The sequence below is a fragment of the Taudactylus pleione genome, unplaced genomic scaffold, assembly GCF_031769625.1.
Source record: "Taudactylus pleione unplaced genomic scaffold, aTauple2 ptg000556l, whole genome shotgun sequence".
NCBI lineage: Eukaryota > Metazoa > Chordata > Amphibia > Anura > Myobatrachidae > Taudactylus > Taudactylus pleione.
Window position 1 is genome coordinate 13,198,587 of NW_028284958.1, and position 21,608 is coordinate 13,220,194.

Consider the following 21,608-nt stretch of genomic DNA (forward strand, 5'->3'; position numbering starts at 1 on the left):
TTTTCTTAATGTCATTTATCTTCCAAGGATGTAGGGAAGGAAATTTGCTTTCATAAATGTGCTGGGGTTTCGCACCATGGGATAGGATCCCTGTAGCACTGACAAAAACAGAAAAAAGCTTGCAATGCACATCTAAAATTACACCTATCCTTGAGAAATGTGAAAATCTGGGCCAGGCGTGGGGTCCATAAGAAGCCGCTCCAGACAACTCCTATGGTCAGAAACAAGTCTCTGAATATGTTCTTGAAAATAAATCCAACGAACCCTTGTGGTTTAATCTATTCTAATATGCTGGTGGGCCCTTAGCCACAATCGATAGGGTCAATTCAAAACAAAGTCATTCTGTCTAAAGTAACTAAGCATTCTTCCAAGTTGACACTGCGTAAAGTTTGCATTACCCACTTAGTTTTTTGAGTTGCATATCGAGTAACAAGGATCATGCTTATAGGTAGTAAAGAATTTCATAAAAGTATTGTAATGTAATGCTAGATATTGTTGCACTGGGGATGTAGTGTCTACCAGATCATTTAACTAAGATAAGGGGTACATCTGCTAAAGGTCCATTTTTTATCAATTTTAATTGATTAAAAATCTATCTTAAGTGATCAAAATCGATATCGTCTTTCAGGAGCTAAATCAAAAGTTTACTAACACAATTTTTATATATTGATTTGTAAGAGTTAGTAAATGTGCAATGTATCCACCAAAAGACAACATCGATGTTGTTTGATTTAGATTGATTTTTAATTGATTTAAATCAATTAAAATTGTCCTTTAGTAAATTTATCCCTTAGTGGTAACAAAATAGGGAATGATTTTGGACTTGAAAGAAAAACAAATTTTGTTTGTGTATTTATACACTGTTTCTCTATGTGACTATTTGTCTGGCTGGTGCAACTGGAAGGCACACAATGTCTACTTCCATTCCGTTACAAGTATGGGATTATACCCTATTCCTGCCACCTCGCAGGTGCTAAAAATAAAAAAAAATGTTCCGGAGAGGAACAAGCTGCACATCTTCCAGCAAAACAGGAACCCAACACACAATTGTGCCTTTTTTATCCACTATATACCTCTGATTCACCCAACTCCTCTCATCAGATTATACAAAAGGTCCCACTATCTTGCATTATAAGGAATATTTCCACTTGAATAGGGGTGGTACAAAAGACCATTGGAACCATAGAATATCTTGAGACTGACATCAAATAATAATATTTTATAATTAGTTATAACTTATAAGTTATTAGTTATTAGTTTAACTAATATATTAGTTAAATATATTAGTTGTCTGTATGAATATAGAGCTTTTATGTTATGGGTAATGTACAGTAAATACAGAGGTTGACCAAATACAACTTTGCAACTCAACAAGACCAGTCAAACTTGTGTACACTCGCTTTTGGATTATTAAATTAGGGGTAGGGGGCCGGGGAACACTTCTGCACTAGGTTTAGGTTTAAGAAAAATATATATACTTGTGTAATGGCCTGAATTAGACAATTTAGTGGTACATATGAAATCATTCTATGGGGGTGCTGCCAAGGACAATAAATAGGAGTTTACACATAAACAACAAAAGAAGACAATAGATTTAAATTATATCAAAATAAGGATGTTGTAGCTATGGTGCTTTATGTAGCCTTTAATGAAGATCAATTTATACATTCAGTTTAACATTGCATTCTGTGTGAAGTGGGAAATAAACCACTGGAAGATAGAACAAAATAAAATAAAGGGATAGAATGGGAACATTACTGACATTTCCAATTTGAAAATCTGCCACCCTATAGTGTGGAGTCACCCAACTGTTCCCCATGCTCGGATACACCACAAGCACCAAATCACACTGTATTTTCCTTAGAAATTAAGCATGAAGCCTGGATCACAAACTAAGCTTTTACAATCATGCAGCTTTATAGTTCATACAGTTATATTTTCCTGGTTGGGAACATTTGAGATACAGAAGCTGAGGAAAATATAGTTTTTTGAAAGTAAAATGAAACCTCTAAACCATTCACATTAGGAAACACCTGGCATCCAAGAGGGAGAAGTTTAGGCTCAATAACAACTGGACAACAGTTTCATCAAAAGTATTTTTCATTATTGATTCTGACCTTGATGGCTGCCAAAAACATTGCTTAGTACAATGGCATGTTTTATATAACCGTTCAGTTCCACACTGTCATCCAAAGTCAATATTCTAATGTATAATGAACCACCTAATAAGGACATTGGCTTATCTGTCATAGACAGAAGGAATTGATTGTGTTAATTGAGCTCCTTGACTTGATATCACTCCAGATTGAATGACAATTAAAACAGATTTGGTCAAACACAGATTTTCTGGAGGGATATTTCTGAATGCTCAATTTCAAAGTAAACGGAAAAAAATTGCAGAAAAAAAGGGTCTGCAGCAGACATATGTTTTTATGTTTTCACTGCAACAGTTTTACTGTAACTAAAATAAAATACTGTACAAATCAGATATATATTTTATATATATATATATATATATATATATATATATATATGGAATGGTGATCTTGGGGAGCGCCAAACTTCAATTATGTAGGTTAAAATTTTCCCTTGATATTTTCGGTTCTTTTAAGGGGATGAAGCCAAAGAAGGGATCCACTTTCAATTTCTACAATGATGCCCTCCACCAGAGTACACCCAATGATAATCAATCAGTTTCTGTCTGCTTCGTTAACATTTGGTTTTATTTAAGACAAATACATTTAAAATGAATAAAAACCTTACAGGACACATATCGTGGCCATTGTGGGTTAGATGTTGTTAATAACTCTCTATCACCCTTTAATGGGGTGAGCTCATTGACAGCTTGTTGAGCCCACTTTTTGTTCACAGAAAAAAGTCACTAACGCATTTAGTCAATAATGACTTCTTCAGGGGTGTCTTTAAAATAAAATAAAATGGGTGTTTCAATACACAATATAAAAATAATAAAAAAATATATATAATTAACAGGGTGACAGCGAGTTATTAACAACATTTAACCCACAATGGCCACAATATATGGGTGAGGTACAATATATGGGTAAATTTATCTGTTTTAAATAAAGCCAGATGTTAATGAAGAAGACAAAAACTGATTGATTGTCATTGGGTATACTCTGGTTGAGGGTATCATTGTAGAAACTGAAATAGGATACCTTTGTCTTCTTCATCCCCTTAAAAGGACATTAAAACAGAAAATATCAAAGGAAAATTTTAACCTACATAATTGGAGTTTGGCGATCCCCAAGATCACCATTCAGTAGAACCCTTCTGGTCCATACTGGCAAGGGACCGCACTTGGGGAAGTGCTGTGTCAATTCTCTTCACCTCCAGTGGCTGCTGCTGTGCTGTATCCACTCCAAGCCATGTGTCGAGTGACAGCTGCTGTGTCCTTCCACTCTGTGTCCAGTGGTTGCTGTGTTGTGTCCATCCTCTCCACCTTCAGTGGCTTCTTCTGTGCTGTATCCATCCACTCCCTGTGTCCAGTGACTACTGCTGTGTGCATTCAACTCCTTTACTAGTCTAACTGTCACACATTGGTGCTGCACTGTGACTCTTCAGGCCATACCCCACTGCGATATAAGCAGTGTGACTGCGCAGTTGTCATTTGTGGAAAAATTAAAAAAAAAAGTTTAATATAAAACTGTTTATACAACCTGTGTGTGCTGTACCCCAGCATTCATTCATTTTGGGTCCATGTTTTATTTATTTTTTGTTTAGCTTGTTTTTTGTTTTCAAAATATTTTTTTCTTTGCATTTTCCACTTCTCTGATTTGTTTTTTTTATAGCTGTAATAAAATAATGAACAATCAATCAATCAAATAGTCAATATCTCTTCCGCTACATACATCCATATCCCTGTACTGCCCTTGGGCCTCTAATCTAATTCTTGATTAATGAAAACATTATATAGCATCATACAGTTTATATTAAACTGTCATCCTGTCTGCCACTGCAGTGTCACTCTGTTTCCTACCATGTTTGAAGTTGCCACATGTTTGTGCTGCCCACTGCTGTTGCATAGCTTAGTCAGCCAGCTAGCTTGGTGCAACCTTTTGGCCTAAACTAGATTAAAACAATATTGTAAGCTGTGAGGTGCTCAAAATTGACTGGAAATTAATGTTTTTAAGGTTAATTATACTGTATGAACAAAAACAGGCCCACATTATGTGATTTTAGTTGTTTTTATCATTTTTTTTTTAAAATGTCCCAATGATAGTATAGGTATGTACCCAGCTTGACTCATTAGGGTGATACTGATAGTTCTAATAAAGTACAGTAAAGCCACAGCTACTGCCAGGCTTATATGCATATCTGTGGGTCTACATCTATTTGCAATTATGCATACATGCCTTTTGTGTACTTAGTCTACATTAGACCACCCCTTCCTTCCCCCATTCCACCTCTTCTTGCTCTAATCCCTAGTTCTTTATGAAATCTGTTGGGCCTTGGTATTAGGAGCTATGGTCAAGCTTGTGATATGCTTCAATGACATGTTATAAAAACTGATGCTGCAATCTGCTTCCAAAGATGGCATCGCCACATCATCTTGGGAACATGTTTTGATGGTTTGGGAACATTGTAATATTATATATTTTTTAAAGTAAGGTATTTGTTGTGTGTGCTACCTATCTACAGTGCAGTAAAAACAAAACGAAAGCTCAATGTAATATCTGCATAAATTCACAAATACAGTATATATGGTATATATAATGGTGTACATTAGACCCATTGAAAACATTTATCCTACTGTATTTTGAATGTGCTTTTTAGGCATTAATTAGAGTCTGACAACTGCGCTAACAGCAGAACTCAAGCATTGAACTGAATATATTTTGACTAGAGCCACATTCAGTTGTTATGATGAACGGCATTGTGAGTGTTTACAGCAGAAATTAGTGATTGTATACCCCACCTACTCGTGTTTCTCACCCCCCTCTACCATTATATCTACTGGGAGAAATCGGTTGCTGATGAAGTTCTAGATGAGATAAATTCACAAAAGTAAAAAAATAATTAAATAAAAGCAAATTAAAACCATGTATCTGCTGACTAATGTGTGCTCCCAGTTATACTTAACAATAGTCTCGATTTTTCGGGACAAAGCCACACTGCAGACCTCAAAAGGGGTGGTGCTTATGGGAAAAGGGGCGGGGTATCATCCAAAAGTGGCCCTTTTGGGAGGATCTGGGCCGGTTCGGACAGGCTGGTGGCAAAGATTATTATTATTCTCCGATTCTGCATGTCTCAATGCTAGAAGATATGCTGTATAGTAGGTAAGTGCAGCAATGTCTATAAAGTGGTTACAAATACAAAAGCATCAGCTGTTCTCAGCTTCCTCACAGTTATTCTATAATAGTGACAGACAAATGTAGCCATGGAGTTTCCATCCAGTAGCCGTGTGGATGATGTAGTGATGAATATGCTCCTTTACCTTTGCACTATTTGAAGAGCATTTTGTACTTACTGCCCTTCAGACATTTTATTGATCTCTCCCTCTCTCCCCTCTGGCTCATACATACTAATTGTTTCTCTGTACCAAACAAACTTATTATGATGTTAATTAGAGGGAGGGATGTTTAGCTTTTCCACTTCATTACCTGCTAATTCCAAGATAAATGAATCTACAGGTTCCTCAGTAAACACATATCATGTACTTGTAACTGTGTTTGTAAACAAGGAAATAAGGGAGGGCGATATGTCTGAGAGATTAACCATGAGTGGGAGAACACAAAACATGGTTATATGGGAATACGGTTCAAGTGAATGAAAACGACTGTACAGAAACAATGCATTAAATCCATTCTATATATGTTGTATGTGCCACTTCTTATTGATGTTTTATGTGTCATTTCTTATAGGGTAAAATAGATATACTCCGGAGCATGGAATATTATTGATGTTACTGTTCGATTACTTTATATATATGTTAATTTATATATCTCACACTATGCAATATTACAGCTCCCATTTAAATGAAAATATGCAAATATAAATTGAAATAAGGTACTTAATATAGCATAATTTACACCCATACTATATATTTACTTTTACTAGGCAACAACAAAATGATCAAATTATTATTAATATTATTATTATTATTATTAGTAGTAGTAGTATTAGTATTATTATTAGTATTATTATGTTATATGCCACCACAAGGGGACCGTAGTGCAGTTGAGCAGTAGTTTACAAATTCACAAATTAAAATACTAACATAATAAAACCCCACCAATTACATAATTACATGGAGGAGAGATTAGGAGAGAAGGCCTTGCTCGCTAGAACTTACAGTCTTGAAGAAAGATGCCATAAAATATACTTTAAAATGTTGTGTATTTTCACATGAATATACAGGTTGAGTCTCCCGTATACAAATATTCCAAAATACGGAATATTCCAAAATACGGAATAATTTTAGTATGACTGAGAAAGTGAAACCTTTGCTTTCTGATGGTTCAATGTACACAAACTTTGTTTAAAGCACAAATTATTAAAAATATAGTATAAAATAACCTACAGGCTGTGTGTATAAAGTGTATATAAAACATAAATTAATTTCATGTATGTACACAAATTTTTTTTGATGCACAAAATTATTAAAAATATACTATAAAATGACCTTCAGGCTATGTGTAAAAGGTGTATATAATTATAAATGCATTCTGTGTTTAGATTTGGGTCCCATTCCCAAGATATTTCATTATTTTATGCAAATATTCCAAAATGCGGAATATTCCAATATCCAAAATACCCCTGGTCCCAAGCATTGTGGATATGGGAGACTCAACCTGTATCGCATTTCTCTGTTGTAATGGAAAACTATGATTTTTAGGGGTCATATGCAGATAAAGATTACCAAATGGCCAGACTGCTCCGTGATCTCCTCCACTATTATCTAATCTCACCATCCCTCGCACTTAGGGCGGGGTGTACTAAAAGTGAAAAAGCCGTAAAACCTCCGAAAATTAGGTTTTTGGGAGTTTACCGCTTTCTGCAAATGTACTAAGAATTCATCTCGATGGGTAATGCCATCTTCAGGTGGTGTAACCCAATAGAAGCCTATGGGCTTCGTATTGGGATGCTCCCACTTGGGAGGGATCCGATCGAATCCCTCCCATGAGCCCCCGTGGCCCGAGACCTTCTGCACATATGCAGAAGGATGCTAGAGGGACTTCTGGGTGTTAAACCTGTAAGTCCCTCTGCCCAGCAGCATTGCAAAGGACTACTCTTATCGGGAGAGCTGTCTTTTGTGATATTTTTGGTACATACCGCGGTAATGAACCCGAAGACAGGTGGGATGTACCACATAGCAGAAGCGATGCTTAGTACATCCCACTACACAATATGACACGCGGTTCTCAAGGCTCCCTATAGTTCAGGTTTTAGAGATATCCATGGTTGAACACAGGTGACTTAATTAGTACCGCAGTAATTTTGATTTAACCACCTGATCTCATCCATGGATATCTCTAAAAAATGAACTATTGGGGAGCCTTGAGGACTGGGTTTGGGAACCTCTGCTCTAGCAAATGGCCTGTGTCCCAGCTGTGGAACATTGTCCTGTTCTAACTATTCATTTATATATAAATAATTAAATAGCTAAAAATATTTTGCAAAGTATTTAATACATAGAAACCAGGAATCCCACATTGTCTTCTGCAAATTATTACTCACAATATCCCTTGTAATGCTTGTTCCTTCAAAGGTTGTTCCATGTTTGGCAATGAGCCATTTTGCCCAATTTGAAGCCAAATATTTCTTTGCTGTTTTTAGTTGCTGTCTTCAATATGCCTGATAAGAATATGATTCTTCTCTTGAGCTAGCACTCCACCTACCTGCCCCAGGTGATTTTAATTGGTATGGGTCCTTGCATTGCAGTACACACATCTAATGGGCCCTATCATAGGTAAGTCAGAGATAAATTAATTAGTGTGTCATTATTAAGGTGTGTACACACACAACAATTTTTTTTAACGATTTAACTATAACGACGTGGTTTTCGCTCAAAAAATCGTTCAGTGTAAAACGATAAACGATAAACAATTATCGTTCATGAGCGTTCACGTTTGTCCATTGTAGTTTGTAGTTCAGTCAGACTGGCCAACTGAACGATTTTCAATAGAAGTTGCAACATATTTCCTTCAACACACAGAAAATTGTTTATTAAGTAAAGTAAAAACAACTACTTTGTAAAACGATTTTCGTTCACTTTTTCAAGGGAAAAACTGAACGAAAATCGTTCATTACTTTCATCGTTGTGTGTGTACGCACCTTTAGAGATGTTAGAGACCCACCTATTTAAGGTTCACCGTGACGTGGCAGGTGGGCAAACATCTTTGGTCAAACATGTACTAGGAAACCTTACATTTAATACCATGTTAATTATTGCAGTCTATTATAGATTTTTTGATCTTTAGTATTCTTAGTGCTTATAGTGTACACCTGCTCCACCCATCCTTCTTCTGTGATTCTATTTTACCAGGGCAAATAAAATCTTTTTGGTGGATTATCCCAAAGACATCAGTGTAGCCAAAGGGCCTGAATCAGCACAGATCGCATGGCTGCTTTTGCACGCAGTCGGCCGATGTTTGCAATCTGCGCATGTGTTTGCTGGCCGCTGTGATCAGGAAGCGATCGCAGTGAGCATGCAGAGTCTTCACACAGTGATTGACATGAAGTGACCATTTGGGGGTGGAGAGGGGGTTGGTCGGCAGAACGCAGGCGTGCCTGTGCGTTTGAACGCCATTACAGGGGCATGCATAATTAAGTCCCTGCAATTGTGTACGATGGCAGAGGTCTAGATGGCGACAGGAAGTTTTGCAGTTTGTGAGGTAGCTCAGGTCAAGCACAACTGTATAAATGGTCCCGATGTTACTCGATGTTACCGATGTTTTCACTGGCTTGCGGATGCATGTCATGGGAAGTGAGCAGGCTTTATACAGTGATGGGCGTCTTGGTATAGTGATGCGGTTGCCGTGCAATTGCATTCATTAGCATATTTTCACAGCAAGCAGGTGCATGCGAATGCAACTGGGCGATCCATGCTGAATCAGGTCCAAAGTCCATTGGTCCACTTGAAATCTTCCAGTTTGGTTTGATTCCATGCATGGGTTAAATTTACAGAGCTCCAGCTGTTTTACGATCAAGCTCAATGGCTTTTGCCAAATGCCCATCTTTGCCTGTACTCCCAATGTTATGTAAAGTCAATCTATGGAATATAACAGAAATAATTCAGAGAGCTGTTTACAACACTAAGGGGTCAATTAAATTAAAAGTGAGTTTGTGAAAGTGAACTCGTGGCATAATACTGACATACATCATGGTAGTGTGTGCACCAGTGAAATGCGAGGTTCAATTAGAAATGACAATTTGTTGTCATTGTGCCAATGTCTCGTAGTTTTTCTACATAAAGCAATCTGGGAAAAGATTGCTTGGAGAGAAATAAAGTGGATGGAGATAAAGTAACAACCAATCAGCTCCAGTCGCTTTTCAAACACAGCCTGTAAAGTGACAGTTAGGAGCTGATTGGTTGGTACTTCACCTTTTACAATTTTATCTCTCTCTAAGCTTTCATAAGACTTGTATGGGCCCTGGGGCAACTAAGTTGTGAGGGTCCCCTCCAATAAAATTGACATCCCTCTGTCACAATGCCCCTTAATTTGATACACCTAGTTCCCGCCTATATGATATATAGTGCCACTCTCTCATTGCCCTGACCACTCACCTACCATGGCTGACTCCTCTTGAATCCTCCTGGCTCTGTGTTCTGCATGCCAGTGCATACAGTGCAGAGTAGTTCACATGTTCCCTCAACAGCATCATGGTCGAGATGAATCACGTGACACTAATAAGGGGACTCTGGGTCCGTTCTATGCTGTATGAACTGTGCATGCAGAACACAGAGCCATACCCAGGGCCACTACTAGGGGGGGACTGCTGGGCCTGGACACTCAGGGGGCCTGCCTGCTCCTACCCCATGCCGCCGCACAAGCCCAGGTAAGCTTTCCCACTCCGCCACCTAACAAAGCCATGGCTGGACACTCTGAGGGCCTGCCTGCTCCTAATCTCAGCCACTGCTGATGCACAAGCCCAGGGATGCCCGTTCTGCCTCCCATATAGCAGTAAGGCATAGGGTTAAATACTTGGCAGCCGATACGCCATACCGTCTGTTGTCATTATGCAGGAACTGCCTCTGCACTGCCGAGCAAGACCTTGGAGCTTGGTGGAGTGACACTTCCTAATCCTATCTGCAGGACTGCTGGGAGCGTGATGCTGACCTCGTGATGTGACATCACCCTCCCTGCCAAAGAGAGGAGCTGCAAGCCATGCAGGAGATCCAAACCAGCTATCAGAGAACCATTCAAATGGTAACAGAGGGGGACACAGGCTGGAAAGACAAGGGGGTGGAAATGGGTCCAGTGGCTTGAAAGATGGGGCTGTAGGCTGGAAAGACAAGGGGACAGGTGGCATGAAAGATGGGGCAGGAGGCTTGAAAGACAAGGGACAGAAGGCTGGAAAGACAAGGGGGCAGGAGGCTGGAAAGACAAGGGGCCGGAGGCTGGAAAGACAAGGGGGCAGAAGGCTGGAAAGACAAGGGGCAGGAGAGTAGAAAGACAAGGGGCAGGTGTCTGTAAAGACAAGGGGTGGAAGGCTGGAAAGACAATGGGGCGGAAGGCTGGAAAGACAAGTGGGCAGGTGGCTTGAAAGATGGGGCAGGAGGCTTGAAAGACAAGGGACAGAAGGCTGGAAAGACAAGGGGGCAGGAGGCTGGAAAGACAAGGGGACAGAGGCTGGAAAGACAAAGGGGCAGGTGGCTGGAAAGACAGGGGTGCAGAGAGCAGTAAAGACAAGGGGGAGGAGAGCAGAAAAGATAAGGGGGCAGAAGGCTGGAAAGACAAGGGGCAGGAGACTAGAAAGACAAGGGGCAGGTGTCTGTAAAGACAAGGGGGTGGAAGGCTGGAAAGACAAGTGGGCAGGTGGCTTGAAAGACATAGGAGACTGGAAAGACAAGGCAGAAGGCTGGAGAGACAAGGGGGCAGGTGGCTTGCAAAATGGGGGTGGAAAAGGGTCAGGAGGCTGAAAAGACAAGGGGCAGAAGGCTGGAAAGATAAGGGGGCAGGAGGCTGGAAAGACAAGGGGTAGAAAGCTGGAAAGATGGGGCAGAAAGCTGTAAAGACAAGGGGCAGGAGGCTGGAAAGACAAGGGGGCAGGTTGCTGTAAAGACAAGGGGAAGGAGGCTGGAAAGACAAGGGGGCCAGTGGCTGGAAAGACAAGGGGGTGGAAGGTTGTAAAGACAAGGGGGTGGAAGGCTGGAAAGACAAGGGGGCAGGAGGCTGGAAAGACAAGTGGGCAGGTGGCTTGAAAAACAGGAGGCTGGAAAGATGAGGGGCAGAAGGCTGGAAAGATAATGGGGCAGAAGGCTGGAAAGACAAGGGAGCGGAAGGCTGGAAATACAAGGGGCAGGAGGCTGGAAAGACAAGAGGGCAGGAGGCTGTAAAGACAAGGGGGTGGAAGGCTGAAAATACAAGGGGTGGGAGGCTGGAAAGACAAGTGGGCTGGTGGCTTGAAAAACAGGACCTGATAAGACAAGGGGCAGAAGACTGGAGAGAAAGGGGGCAGGTGGCTTGAAAGATGGGTGGAAAGGGGACAGGAGGCTTGAAAGATAAGTGGCAGAATGCTGGAAAGACAAGGGGGCAGGAGGCTGGAAAGATGGGGCAGAAGACTAGAAAGACAAGGGGGCAGGATGCTGGAAAGACAAGGGGCAGGAGGTTGAAAAGTTATGGGGCAGGAGGCTGGAAAGACAAGGGGGCAGAAGGCTGGAAAGACAAGGGGGTGGAAGGCTGGAAAGACATAGGAGGCTGGAAATACAAAGGGGCAGAAGGCTGGAGAGACAAGGAGCAGGTGGCTTGAAAAATGGGGGTACAAAGGGGACAGGAGACTGAAAAGATAAGGGGCAGGTGGCTGGAAAGACAAGGGGCAGAAGGCTGGAAAGACAAGGGGCAGAAGGCTGGAACGGCAAGGGGCAGAAGGCTGGAAAGATAAGGTGGCAGGAGGCTTGAAAGACATAGGAGGCTGGAAAGACAAGGGGCAGGAGGCTGGAAAGACATAGGAGGCTAGAAAGACAAGGGGGCAGAAGGTTGGAGAGACAAGGGGGCAGGTGGCTTGAAAGCTGAGGGTGGAAAGGGGGCAGGAGGCTAAAAGACATGGGGCAGGTGGCTGGAAAGACAAGGGCAGGAGGCTGGAAAGACAAGGTTGTGGAAGACTGGAAAGACAAGGGGCGGAAAGCTGGAAAGACGGGGCGGAAGACTGGAAAGACAAAGGGGCAGGTGGCTTGAAAAATGGGGTGGAAAGGGGTCAGAAGGCTGGAAAGACAAGGGGCAGGAGGCTGGAAAGACAATTGGGCAAGAGGCTGGAAAGACAAGGGGGCAGAAGGCTGGAGTGCCATAAGGCAGTAAGCTCAGGTGACATGGGGCAGAAGTTCACACACGGGATAAGGAGACTAGAATGACACAAAGCAGGTGGTTTGAAAGACAAGGGGTGGAAGGCTGGAATGCCATAAGGCAAGAAGCTTAGGTGACATGGGGTAGGAGGTGACACACAGGATCAGGAGTATAGAATGACACGGAGTAGTAGGCTTGAATGACACAGTGACCTGGAGGTGAAACAGAGCTCGAGGCGACCCAGGGCAGGGGGCAGGAGAGATACAGGTGGCTAGAGGGGATATGGGGCAGGAGGCTGGAGAGACCCAGGTGGCTGGAGGGGACATGGAGCAGGAGGTGACACAGGGAGCAGGAGGATGGAAGAGACAGAGGGCAGGGAGCTGGAATTTCACAGGGATCTGGAGGTGACACAGAGAATAGGAGGCTACATGAAACATGGGGTAGGAAGTTGGAATGGCACAGGGATCTGAAGGTGACACAGGGCATAAGGCTGGAATGATGCAGGGATCTGGAAGAGAGATGGTTCAGGAAGTTGGAATGTTGCAGGGATCTGGAGGTGACACAGGGAGCAGGAGGCTGAAGATAACACGGGGTATGTAGTTGGAAAGACACAGGGATAGATAGGACATGGAGCAGAAGGCTTGAGTGACACATGGGCAGCAGGCCAGAGGAGACACAAGTGTTGAGTCTGGTTGAACCTTTGTTGTATGATAATGACATTAGTTATATTCCTACACAAACAGGCATCTTCCGAACAATGGGATTTCCTACATGAATAGTGAATACCGACTGAAGACACCATCTGCCAAGGGAGAATCAATTTCTTCAGAGGTTCCCCATCACAGAGAATCCACCATATAGGTAAGGTCACATGTATTTTTTATTTCCTATTCACATGCTGTGACCATGCCAAATATATTAACATTGCACATAGTACATGTGCTGGGATTTTGGAATTGCAGATAGAGAGTCCAATGAACTGCAAAACAAAAGATGTGAAAAAGCAATTCCACAGATGACATATTTTGTGCTGCAGATCATTGCTCTGTTCTCTCTCTACAATTCCAAAACCCCAGCACATGTGCCATGTGCAATTCTATATGGCACAGGTACTATGAAAAACAGTCCAGTCACAGTAATCCCCCTTCTTATCCTGACCAGTGCCCCCCATCCAGCCCAGTGTCCCCCACCATCTCATTGACTCCAAATGTCTACCCCCTTTCCTCCCCAACCAGCCCACTGCCTCCATCTGACTGCCCCTCAGCAAGAACCCCCCAGCCAGTCCAGTCAGTGTCCCCCCATCATTATGCTCAGTGTACACCTTCTACAGCCATTATCCTCTACCTGTCACAGACTGCCTTTCACCCCGTACCTGGCATCACCCACTGCCTCTCCCTTTCACCTTCTACCTGGCATCACCCACTACCTCTCCCTGTCACCACCCACTGCCTCTCCCCTGCGTCATTATCTCCCCATCACCCTCTCTCTCTCCTGTCACCCTCTGCCCTCTACAAGGCGTCACTTTCTCCCTGTCACATTCTGCTTCTCCCTATCACCCACTGCCTCACCCTGGCATCACCCATTGCCTCTCCAACAAGGGTGTGACTTGTGGATACAGCATTCCCTTTGAGGCCATGTCCCTTGTTGTGAGGCCACACTCTCTGCTTTCTACAAATCATCACCCTCTCCCTCTCCCTATCACCCACTGCCTCTTCCCATCACCCTTTTCTGTCACCCACTACCTCTCCATCTCCCACTATTTCTACCAGTCACCTATCTCTCCTGACAGCCACTGTCTCTCCCCATCATCCTCCACATCAACCACTGCCACCCCCTGGCATCACCTTCTGACTCCCCGATCGCCCATTCCATGGCATCACCCACTGCCTCTCTCTGTCACCGTCTCCTGACATCACCCACTGCCACTCACTGTCACCCTCTCCCCGTCACCATCTGCCTTCCCCCTGCATCTCTATCTCCCCATCACCCTCTCTTTCCTGTCACCCTCTGCCCTCTACAAGGCATCAATTTATCCGTCACCTTCTGTTTTTCACTATCACCCTCTGCCTTTTCCCGTCACCCTCTGCATCCCCTGCATCACAATCTCCCCATCACTCTGTCTCTGTCACTTACTGCTTTTCCATGTCTCCCACTTTCTCTACCTGTCACCCATCTCTCCTGTCACCCACTGCCTCTCCCCATCATTCTCTCTGTTACCCACTGCCACCCCCTGGCATCACCTTCTGACTCCTCCTGTCATCCATTCCCTTGCGTCACCCTTTGCCTCTCCAACAAGGGCATGGCTTGTGGATACAGCATTCCCTTTGAGGCCATGCCGCTTGTTGTGAGGCCACACCCTCTTCCCAGGGGCGCACGCAAAGAAGCCCCCTCCCCTTCCATCACGGTGTCTCCCATGTCATTTTGTTCTAGATTCGCCCCTGCTCGTGGGTCATTTCTCACCCAGCTGCCCAGGGCCACCCTCCTGCTCCGCCTCCAACCTATGTCGCGCCTGTCCTGTACAATAAAGTGTTTCTTGTTAGCAGACTCGACAGGACCTCATAACGTCACACCGCACCACTGGATAAGAGAGGAGCCGCGGCATATGAGGACTGGGAAGCAGCTAGAACAGAATAAGAAGAGTGAGGTAACTAAGGTAAGTGTCTGAGGTTGTGGGGGGGGGGGGTGCCTATTTTGGCAGTCTCGGGCCCCATAATTTCTGATGGCAGCCCTGGCCATACCAGCCTCTTTCTGGGAGCAGGTGGTGCAGGGCTCCTGTTATCGGCAATTGCTGGGTACACCGACCCTATGTGAGGGCATCCCTCCTAGTCCCTATAGCCCGCCTTAGTCCTGGCCTGGGGATTGACAGTGAATATGTCAACCCCAGAATGCAGGCACCAGCATGTCACCTAGGTTAACATGCTACATAAAATAAACACACATTTTCTGGGAAAATGGATCCGAAATTTGGAATTGAATTGCAATGAAAATGGATTACAGGACCCAGTTTGCTCCTAATTGAATCCTCCCCTAAAAGTACAGCAATACATAATCTCAGGTCTGCTCCTCACTTGCCTCATATGCTTTCTATTTCTCTACAATCCAAAAATTGTCCAAAGAAAAAAAATATTATAGAAATGATACTATTGCAAACAATACTAATCACCACAATATAATTGTTGCTTCTACAATGTGTTATTTATTGTGTGCAACAACTTTTGTGCTATCCGACAGAGATCTTTAAATAACCTTTTCCCTGGTAGCTATCCAAATAGCATCTGAAATTAAATTCTTATTTAATTAGGATAATAAATTGGTCCTAAATTATCCCTGAAATCAGACCAGTGTTGATTACTATGAGCTTCATGCTGTGACAGCACAAGAAGATGTTATTTTTATTCCCTTTCAACGAGATCGTAATCTTTCTCTGCATGTAAACAAATTGTCACAGTAACCTTGCTCTTTAATCTCTCTGGTGAGGACCTTTATAACATAGGGAGATAACAGATCTGGCTGAGATTTCATCAGCTTTAAGGTTTTACAGACTAGCAACTCCCCTACTTTGTAAAGGTTGAAAGAAAGTGTGCATTAGACAGGGACAAATCACTTAAATGTTTTACTGTGGGGAGCCTATAAAGCAATTTCAACTTTACTTGAATTGTTTGAAGTACTAAAGGGTTAGCTTGAAATACTTAGCCTGTTTACATTGCCCTGTTTTTACAGCCCCATTACATGTGCCCAGCACTTTCATTTGTGACTGACCAGTGTTAGGAGATGTTCCAGAGACCAGCCTTCTGGCAGTTCATCCAGAGCTCTATTGGTATAAACATCCAGTTTCATGGTGTGTATTTCTGGATGGGTGTACGTGTTTTGTGTAAGGGGTCAAGCTAAATTTAGACAAATGAATGGCTTAAATATTTAGACTTGTGGTTTCTGGGCTAAATTGCAGATCTTTATTTAATTAGTTTGGAGAATGTAATCATCCTTGAAGGACCACAATAAGAAAATACAGATAGCTTAATACAAATATAGTGATTGGCGTGTGTATTATTGGGTGGGGGTGCATTTTAAACATCATTGACACCTAATGTCAAACACAGTTGAATCGACATGTGGAGTTAACCAGCACTTGTTTTTGGCAGAGAGGATGGTGTCTACGGCCAGCACCCCTATGACCCCAATGCATTCACTGTCTTCCAGCTATGTAAATTATTTATTTATTTATTATTATTACGAGTTATTTATATAGGGCACGCGTATTCAGCAGTGCTTTACAGAGAATATTTGGCCATTCACATCATACTCTGCCCCAATGGAGCTTTCAGTCTATGGCCCTCATTCAGAGCCGGACTCTCTGAGCAGAGCGCACGCTCTGAATGAGGGCTGGCCTCCATAACTATGGAGCGTCCTCCTGGACGCTCGTATAGCTGTGGGTCACCACCCACAGCCTATACGAGCGTGCAGTTTGATGGCCGCAATGGTCTTGACCATCGCGACCATCGAAACTGCGAGCCGGAGCTTGCGGTTGAGGTTTTCAACCGCAAGGCCCGGAGTGATTTTGGCTCTATCAGAGCCAAAATCACTCCCACTGACATCACTAGTGATGTCAGTGGGCCGGCTTCTGACGGGAGGCGTTCCCTTAGGAACGCCCCCGTCAGGGAGGCACGCCCCCGCACGCCCACCAAAGGGGGCGTGCTGTCAATCAACATCGACAGCACGCCCCCTTTGATCAGACACAATGAGCGATGGAAAGTCCTTCGCTCGTAGCGTCTGCGCATGCGCACGACGGAGCTCCCTCCGTCGTGCGCATGCTCAGTGCAGAACATCGACCCACTTGCGAGCGGACAGCCGCTCGCGAGTGGGTCTGAATCAGGCCCTATGTTTCTTACCACATATACACACACAGACACACTAGGGTTAATTGTTTATGGAGCCAATTAACCTACCAGTATATTTTTGGAATGTGGGAAGAAACCAGAGCACCCAGAGGAAACCCACGCAAACACAATGAGAATATACAAACTCCACACAGTTAGGGCCGTAGTGGGAAACGAACCCACAACCTCAGTGCTGTGGGGCAGTAATGCTAACCATTACACCATCTGTACTGCCCAATGGCTGTGTCCAAAAGATAATACTGTACCACTGATGTTCCAGGACTTATCCTTAAGCATATGTTGTTAAGTGGTCATTGGAACCAATAGGTTCTATCACCATACACATTTACCCATTGATTAAATTGGTACAACATCATAAAGGATCAATCAGCAGATGTGTCTACATGGGCAAGATTTTCAGCTGTGCTTTTAACACATTAATCTTTTCAGGGAAATCTGGCCTAGTGACCATTTGCTGCAATATCACAAGTTATATCATGCAATTGGCTCTCTGTAGTGTTGCCTTTGTGATCCTTACATAACTTGGATGTATTACAATATAATACAGTATATACCAGTGATTCTCAAACTCGGTCCTCAGGACCCCACACAGTCCACATTTTCCAGGTCACCTAGCAGGTGCACAGGTGCATTCATTACTCACTGACACATTTTAAAAAATCCACCAATGGAGATAATTATTTCACTTGTGATTCTGTGAGGTGACCTGGAAAACATGCACTGTTTGGGGTCCTGAGGACAGAGTTTGAGAACCTGTGGTATATACTGCCTGGATGGTTATTGTGTGTGCTGGAAATTGAGGCCAGAAGATGACTGTTATTTCCAGGTTATTATACTTAAAAAATGGCACCAAATAACGTCCTTTGTTTCCCTTTTGTTAATAAAGTTTTATTCAAAAATAAATATCAGAACACCAGCAGATGAGTCCCATCTGCACTTACCTGCTGAACCTAATTAACCTTCCGTGGATGGCCTGGCAGTTGCCTAGAAGGGTAAAGGGAAGGATTCCGGATATTTCCCACTATACACACTTTGTGGCACATTGCCAGGTGCTGAACACGGTACGGTTCAAACTCAAATAGTCGATTTGAAATTTTTATTATTTATTTATTACTGTGCACTTTATTATTTGGTCTTTTGTGTACTTAAAAGTGACACTTTGAATTTTTGTTCTTGAATAAATATGTATTTGTTTTCTTGACCTATTACACTATGGTCGTTCTCTTGTTATTTATCGTTTTATGAAAATTTGGATGCACATTGGAAAATTGTTTGGTGGAAAATCCAGAATATCATTTATATACAACAAATCATATCTCATGTAGGAAGGTGTGTACATCGATGCATCGGATGAATTATATGAAAGAAGTACAAATGACCGACTAGTAGTGGCGCAAAGGTTATACAAACTTTGTTTTTGATTATTGATGCTTATTTGGGACTTGGTGGAAACCCATAGTTTGACGCTGTAGCTGCTTGTAGTGCTTGCTCACAATTTTTATTATTTGTATTATCTTTATTTTTCCACTTAGAATTAGCATAGGCTGCAATATGTTTTCTCATTTGCCAAATAGAGATAACCTCCTGAAAGACGCCTTTAACTTACAGGAGGGGGGGAGAAATTTTAGAAATGACAGACGATAGTCTAGAAACTGCGATGGCGAAAATGGAAATTTGGCTTTTAAAGGAAAATAGGCTATGGAGGGAGGTGGCGACCTTAGAGAAGTATCAGGAGGACCAAATTATTTCATAAGGTCTTAGAATAAAAAAAGCCCCCATCATTCTCTGAAACTATTTAGAAATTTATGAAGGAGTGGTATATGATCCTAAACACCTACTCCTTCTCCCTCATTAAGTTGTGTTTAAAAGAAAGAAGGGAACAACTAAAAGAAATCAATGAGAAAATTGTTGCACTTCAAACTTTAGTAAGACCATTTCAGGACATTCCTGAATTCATTATATTATAAAAAGAAATATAATTCAGAATTAAAAAGAACACAAGAGACCTTGTTGATATAAAACAAAATAAATTAATAAGAGACCAGGATTTCTATCAAAACAAAAGAGAAATATACAAAAGGGATATTCCATCTGAGGAATCTGATGTCAGTGATTTTGAGACACCCAAAGAATAATTTTTTAGTCAAAAACACAAAGTAAGGGCTAGAAGATATAACGAGAACAAAACAAAAAAAGAAGCACCATATACCCAGTCCAGTTATAAAAGAGTTTATAAGACTCCTATGAAACGAAATACCAATCTTTCCCCTATAAGAAGGCAGGAATAAACCAGAAAAAGAAAGAAACTTGAGAGACGGTTTGAGAGACCCACATATAGAGAGGAAAGAACACCTATATACTCCCCTAATAGGAACTGGAATCACCCTAAGAAATATTTTAAACATAGATTAAATTCCTATGAGAGAAAGAGAACAAACCTGTACACATCAAATAGATATCAGGTGTTGGCTGAAGATGAATTCACACTGAGATCTTTTTAGGGAGAGAACAACAAACATTCCAGGGAAGAAGATAAGAAATAACAAATACCAAGGAAAGAGAGGTGGCAAAAGGAGATCCAAAAGAAATTCTAAAAAAAAGAAAAGATACAAATCACTCTCCTACATGCAACAGCTCCCCTATTTCTAAAGGTATAAAAACCTTTAATCTGAGTAAAAAAAAAACTCACTTGCCCGGAAAGTGACTTATTAAGTAAGGGACTTAAGTTTGCCCCTACTAAAAATATGGATCCGTTTTAATACATATATATATATATATATATATATATATATACACACATTTATTCGTAAAGTCACATTGAAAAAGTTATTTGCAACTAAAAAAATAGAGGATTTTGATACAGAAACTGTAAAAAGAAACCAGTTTAGCAAAAATCCAATTTTTATCCTTCCCATATTAAAGGGAGCAGTATTGACTGTTTCAATAAAGCTATCATAGAGGATCTAAATAAACGCAAAGATAATAAACCTAAATGGTATAATTTAACCAAGAAAGAGAGACTGGCAAAGAAAAGTTTGAGTAAAGATCAAGATATAATTATAAAACCGTGTGACAAGGGAGGTGGGGTCACCAAAAATGGACAAAGAACTCTACACTAAAGAAATCTACTGACAGCTCCAAGAGGGGGATACTTAAAAAAAACAAAAACTGATCCCACCCAAAGAATAAAACATGGGTTCCTAAAATATCTAAATAAATATTTGGAGAAAGAGACCACCACAAAAAAGTTTGAGTTTGTATCCATAGATAATTAAAAAACCCTACAATATATTTCCTCCATAAGATACACAAAAGCACTACCGCCCCTACAGGGAGGCCTATCATCTCGGGAGTGGAAGGAATGACCACCAACCTATCTGAGATGATAGACTTCTACTTACAACCTTTTGTCACTAAAAATAAATCATACATTAAGGACATTACAGACATCATAAATAAGTTGAGTAGAATTTCTTGGAAGGATTCTATGTCAACTTTCACAGCAGATGTTACATCACTCATTTCCTACAACAGAGGAATAGAAGTGGTGAAATGGTTTTTAAACCAATCCAACCTCTCATTGGATTACAAAGAATTTATTGTTGAGGGGATTACATTTATATTGATCAATAATTATTCTTTTCTTTGAGGGGAACTACTACATCCAAAAAATTGTGACTGCCATGGGGACCAAATTAGCACCCAGTTACACAAACCAATTTATAGCATACTTGGAACATCGAAGTATATGGAATGGTGACTGGATGCACATTTGGTCCTATGGTATTGCTACATCGACAATGTGATCTTTATATGGGATGGCCCGAAACAAGATCTAGTAAATTTCTGTAACACACTAAATAATAATGAAGAAAATATTATTTCACCTTCCGTGAGAGTAGAGAAGCTGTTAATTTCCTTGACTTATCAATATATCACCAAGATGGGGTACTAGGGACTAAGGGCTACACTAAACCAACAGATTTGCAGCATTATATTAACATAATGGTCAACAACATAAAAACTGGCTGAAAGCATAGTGAGTCAATAGTCAGAAAACACTGGCATATCTTAAAAATGGACCCAGTTCTGAAAGATCTTATCCCTCCTAATCTGAAGTTCATATATAGAAAGGTACCAAATTTAAGAACTCGCTTAGTGAAAAGTGCCCTGCCTTTTACTACCAACAATCCAGTGAGGACAGAAGGCTTTCATAGGTGCGGCTTATGCAATTTCTGTAGATTGGTAC